Below are 6,000 nucleotides of genomic sequence, written 5' to 3'. Positions count from 1 at the left end.
TTTCCCCTCATCCTTTTGTTCCTCACTCATCCTGTAGATCCTCAAGTTTCATGGAAAAGCCCTTCCCCCACCGTTTGCCAGCCTCACTGTTGAGTCCGAGGATGTATGATGTGATAAAGCTGTCCCCATGTTGATAAATCAGAAAACATCCCCCATCCCCCATGCTCTGTCCTTCCAATGCCTCAGTCCATGTACAATGTTAACATCCCCCAAGGGGCAGAAGAATCACCCAGACTTTGCCCAGTTATGGATCATCTTCCATTAGGGGGATCTCTGTAAAAGAAGAGGTGGTTATTATGTTAATCCACCAAAAAACACTGCCAAGTTCTGGAATTGGGAGTTTTAGTAACATATCTACAATCAATCAATCAATTTTTAAAAAAAATTTAAGTCACACCCAGATGGGCAGTATCTCTGGAGCTCCGGACTGCAGGTTTGATCCCTGTGGAGCACAGTGGGTTACAGGCGGATCAAGCATTGCCACAGCTGCAATGTAGGTCATAGTGTGGCTCCAATCTCATCCCTGGACCCACAATGGCCAAAAAAGGAAAAAAAAAAATTCTTGAAATCAGCGAGAAGAAGAAAGAGTTAAGCACATAAACCAAGCCCTCTGCACAACATTATCCACTGGAACATCTCACACCCAGCTCATCAAAAATAAATTCTAAGGCTTCAACCATGCACCCTAACAGTCATACAAACCAAAAGGATGGTATGAAGTAGAGGAACGCTATGGGTAACCAGGAGAGACCCTGTTTCCACTCATGATTGTTGCTACTTCCTGTCAGTATCAGCTGGAATCAGTGCTTTGCTTGGCAAAGTGGGGCCGGTGCCTGCTCCCCCAGCAACAGAGCCCTAATTCACCTGATGCATTTTTACTATTTTCCCATGAGCTGCCATCTGCCTTTCCTTGCGATAGGCACATATACATCTTTCATTTTATACCTGGTACACATCACCTGTTGTATCCAGAACCTCTCCAGGGCTGGGCCCTCCTGCCTGCATCTGGGGCTTCACTTCTATCAGGTGTGTGTCTTCTGATCCTAAGCACCCCTCTCAGAAGCCCTGCCTAATTAAGTAAGAAAGGAGAAGAGCCTCCTGGCTCCCATGGATGGCCTGAGAGCCGAGTGTCTCCCACTGCAGCCTGTGGCTGGGTGCTTTTTTGTGCCTCCTGAAATTTCAGTTAATGGGCTCAGTGCTTGCAAGAGGAGGCTCATTCCTTCCTGAAGTGGCCTTGCCCATGGCCTCCACAAGCAGAGAGAGCAAGATGCCTTTATGCGAAGGTGGAAGCACTGATCTGGCTCTGAGCTCAGGTCAGGGAGGGGGCTGTTCAGGGGCAGCTCAGGCTCCTGGGCAGATGCTTACCATCGGTGATGGTGATGCCCAGGCTGGTGGATGCCACCTCCCCTGCCATACTGGGAACCATGTCAGGATTGTCAGAAGTGGGGCAGGTGCCCCCTTGACATGTGGGCTTTGACTAGACTCTGGAGAAGCTCCAAAGAGCCTAAGATGCTGTCACAGGTTTCCAACTCCCCTGGGCCAGTGTCTGTGTCCCCTGAGCTGGGGTACACTGGGGGGCTCTGGTGGTCCATGGGTAAGGGGCAGCCTGGCCCAGGGAGGCCAGGTACCCAGGGCCTAAGGCACTCAAGCTGCCACTCACAGCCTCATCATAGGACGGGAACACGACAGGCACACCATCCACCACCACAAAGTCAGGGTTGCTGCTGGAACTCCTGGGAGGCCCCCTGTGGGGAGGAAAGCAGTGTCAACCTGTCAGGGGACACAGGATCATCCCCCACTGCAAGTTGGGTCCCCAGAGGAGCCCTTCTGGGATGTGGTGCAGGAGCTTGAGCTTCCCTGGCAGGTCCCCTATGGCAGCTGGGGTCCCCCAGGCCCATGCTGCTGGCAGGAGGGGTTTTCTTTTCCTCACTCCTGCCCTCTGGCCTCCCTCTGCTCTTCCTCACCTCCTCTGGTCCCCACAGTCTCCTCATGCTTCCTTCTCCCCAATTTGGCCTCATGGCTGTAATGTCCTGGGCAAGGGACCATGTGGCCCATTCCCACACATTATCCAAAAGTGGCCCTGTAGTGTCCCTTGGAGGGCTGCTGGAAATGGAAAAGCTTGGCAAACTATGAAACCCAAGTGTCCCTTTTCAGTTACCCCTGGGCTGCTTCTGCCTCTTGTTTGTTTTCTGCTACAGTATAAAAATCACACATTTTTCATCAAGACAGAAAAACAACAAGAACAGGAACAAAAAGGAACTCGGAGCACCTGGTCAAGGTCTCTGGGCTCACGGTCGCCTCCTGACCCTGAGGGCACCTAAGCTTCACCCATGCTGCCCAGGAGTGTGGGTTACACTCATGGCTCCCAGCCTCGCCCTGGGCCTCCTGTCCCCAGAACCTGCAACACTGAGTGGCTGAGTGTGGGCATGTCTGTTGCCAAAGCCATAGCTCCAAGGACCACTCTGCTCCTGGCCCCAGAAGCACCAGGGGGGATAGTAAGTGGCCAGTGGAACTCAGATCCTTAGTCCTCTGTTTGGAACTGGTTCTGAGTGAGGTGACCAGAGGTAAAAGAGCAGAAAGAAAAGATAACCCAGCCGGGGGGCAGCCCCACACCCAGTGTGCCAGTACCAGGGGTTCCAAAACCTGAGGAACGAGACTCCAGACACTGGCATCTGAGGTGGAGGGAAGCCTCAGGCCACCTCCCTCTGATGCTTGAGTTTGAGTCCACTGGCTTTTCCCTTTTTTTCCCTCAATACATTATTTTTTTTCTTTCTACTGTACAGCATGGTGACCCAGTCACACATACATATATACATTCTTTTTTCTCACATTCTCAATCTCCCAGGACTCAGCAGGATCTCATTGCTAATCCATTCCAAAGGCAAGAGTCTGCATCTGTTAACCCCAAGCTCCCAGACCATCCCACTCCCTCCCCCACCCCACTGGCCTTTTAGAGCATCTCGTTTAGGGATTCTGGTGGAGGGGGCTGGATCCACCCTTCTTAAGGCCACCCAGAGACTGGGGGAGCTTGTGGGGCCCATGCACCCCCCCAAAGGCAGGAACCCAGAGGAAAGGCAGAGTTTGCTCCAATTCTGTCTTCTCTGCTCTTTCACAGCCCTTGTTAGTAGATCCTGGACAAGCCAAGCTGCTCACCTCCCTGCCTCCGTGGCCTTATGCTGGCCTCCTTTCTCACTCTGGCATCCCTCCCTCCTCACCGTCCCTTTCACTTACAGGCCCCCTGGGTGAGCACCCCAATGCCTCTGTGCTCCCTTTTGCCTTAATAATGTCCAGCACCCAGACCCTCTGAAGTGGCAGCCCCTCCTCACCCCCCACTCCTCAGTCTGTCATCAGCATCTCTTCAGCACCTAGCCCTCTGGGACCTGGAGGAAAAAGTCATTCCTGGACCTGCCCCTGAGAATCTTCTTATCAATTTGCATTGCAGAGACCAACTTTCCTACAACCAGAGAGGAACCCAAGATGGAAAGACTCAAGGGGTTTTAAAAAAATGAAATTTTGTGAAAGAGTTTTAGGGAATTTTTTCTTTTAGGGCTGTACCTGCAGCCTATGGAAGTTTCCAGGCTAGGAGTAAAATCAGAGCTGCAGCTGCCAACCTATACAACAGCCACATCAACTCAGGATCTGAGCTGCATCTGCAACCTCCACCACAGCTCACAGCAATGCCAGACCCTCAACCCACTGAGCGAGGCCAGGGATTGAACCTGTAACCTCATGGATACAGGTTAGTCTGCTTTGTTATGCTGAGCCACAACAGAAACTCAAACTCCCACCCCTGTACTTTCTTTTTTTGTCTTTTTGTCTTTTTAGGGCCACACCCACGGCATATGGAAGTTTCCAGCCTAGGGTTTTAATCAGAGTTACAGCCACAGCAATGCCAGATCTGAGCCACATCTGTGACCTACAACAGAGCTCACGGCACCACCCACTGAGTGAGGCCAGGAATCAAACCCACTACCTCATGGTTCCTAGTCAGATTCATTTCTGCTGCACCACAAAAGGAACTCCCTCCCCTGTACTTATTAAATGACTTCTCCTTCCAGGAACAGTGATCCACCAGCAGTGGTGCTGAGTGGCTCTTGGTTAGAAGGGTGCTGCTGTGGTTTGTTCCAGACAAGCCACCAGAGGGGAAGGGGCACTGAGGGGGCCAGGCCACATCCAAGGGACCTTGACAAACTCCTCTCAAGTGGTGATGACAGGAAGGATGAAGACACTGACCGCATCTCACCTGTGCAGCACAGGAGCATGGGGACCCCCCACCCTCTGCCCATGGGTCCCCCCCCACATGCTCAGGTCCTACTTGCAGGTAGAAGCTCCTGAGTCCTGCCCTAGCTCCCCATCCAGAGCCTCTCCCCCTGCCTGGGACTTGCCACATTTCTGCACACTGGGTTTCTTCTTCTTCTTCTTTTTTTTTTTTTTCTTTTTGCTTTAGAGCCACACCTGTGGCATATGGAGGTTCCCAGGCTAGGGGTCAAATTGGAGCTGTAGCCAACAGCCTATACCACAGCCACAGCAACACCAGATCCAAGCTGCGTCTGTGACCTACACCACAGCTCACAGCAACATCAGATCCTTGACACACAGAGTGAGGTCAGGGATTGAACCCATGTCCCCATGGAACCTAGTTGGTTTTGTTAACTGCTGAGCCACAACGGGAACTCCATGCACACTGGTTTGGAACCCCTGTTGAGTCACGCTCCTTGGATTTTGTCCCTAATTCATTCTGTGTATTTCTTATCCTCCTTGTGGCCTGGAAGTTCCAAGGTAGGTAACAGGCCTGCACATCGTGGACAATGGGGGTGCCCTGGGGGTGGGGGGGGTGCAGCCCTGACTGTGCTCCCCCCCAATGATACCTGCTCAGGACCAAAAACCTGGGGCAAGAGGCAGACAGGGGCTCCTGGGGCAGGGGTGAAAAGAGGAAAATGAGTCTGTCTCCAGCTTGATGTTCTGAACTTGGACAACCCAAAAACCCCAGGAATGTGTTTTTTCTTTCTCCCCTTTTTCCCCTTAGGAGCTCAGCTCTTCCCTCTTCAAGGCTGGATGTCCACTCTCTGTGGCTTGGGGTGGCTCAGGGTGCCAAGGGTCACCCAGGGCTGTGGCACTGACCTGGGGGGAAAGTGGGCCTTGAACTTCATCTGGAACTTCCTGGACAGGATGACGAGCAGCAACACCAGCAGCATGCTGGTGGCTGTGAGTGCCATGATCTTCCACATGGTCAGCAGCGTCTCATGGGAGCTGGGCCATGTTTGCTCTGCCAGGAGAGAAAACAAAGCAGCATGTGAGACACCTGGACCCCACTGGCATGGCTTCCCATGTGCTCATTGGCTGGACTTGACTTCTTTCTCTTCCCCAGCTCCTCTGAGCTGGTCCTCATTTGGAGGCCTCCAGATGCCTGTTAACAAGTGCTTCCTGCAGGCTGCCTTCAGGGGAAAGGCATGTGCCCAATGTGGGCAGAGCTGGGGGTGGGGGGTGCAGGGGGCATGCTCTGGCTCCCTGGTCTCCATGTGCTCACTCCCCTGGTGTGAGGAGACCAGTTCTAATGTTGGTTTGCTAGTAATTTGTTTTTGTTTTTCTTTTTTGGCCACCCAGAGGCATGTGGAGTTCCTGGGCCAGGAATCAGATCCAAGCCATAGTTGTTACCTTAGCCACAGCTGGGGCAACAAGCAACACCAGATCCTTATCCCACTGTGCTGGGGCCAGGAACTGAACGTGTGTCCCAGTGCTTCTAAGATGCCTTAAGTCTCATTGCAACACAGTGCGAACTCCAGGAATTAGTTATTAAGTATGAAGCATGGGTGGTTGCAAATAGCTTAATGTTTTTGCAGAGAGATCTGGTCTTATCCACAATAATATCATTTGTGTTCTGATAACACACCCCTGAGTGGAAGAAAAAGGTGGAGATATGCATCACTGGGTCACATCTGGGGCCTATGTCCCTGTCAGTGGAGGGGACAAGTTGGGGTGAAGGCAGAGTGCACAGAGACC

At 52.4% G+C, this 6,000-nt stretch overlaps 1 pseudogene; it reads right to left on the bottom strand.

The window, feature by feature from the left end:
• Positions 1 to 244: 244 nt before the first annotated feature.
• The window catches only part of LOC146398880 (sushi domain-containing protein 4-like), a 60,198-nt pseudogene continuing 54,442 nt past the window's right edge, over positions 245 to 6,000 (bottom strand).

This window comes from Sus scrofa, chromosome 10 (genome assembly GCF_054392235.1).
Source record: "Sus scrofa isolate SSC_HxYL_T2T_F1_AM1 chromosome 10, Sscrofa_HxYL_maternal_Yorkshire_Landrace_v2.0, whole genome shotgun sequence".
Lineage (NCBI taxonomy): Eukaryota > Metazoa > Chordata > Mammalia > Artiodactyla > Suidae > Sus > Sus scrofa.
This window is presented reverse-complemented; position numbering and strand designations above follow the sequence as displayed.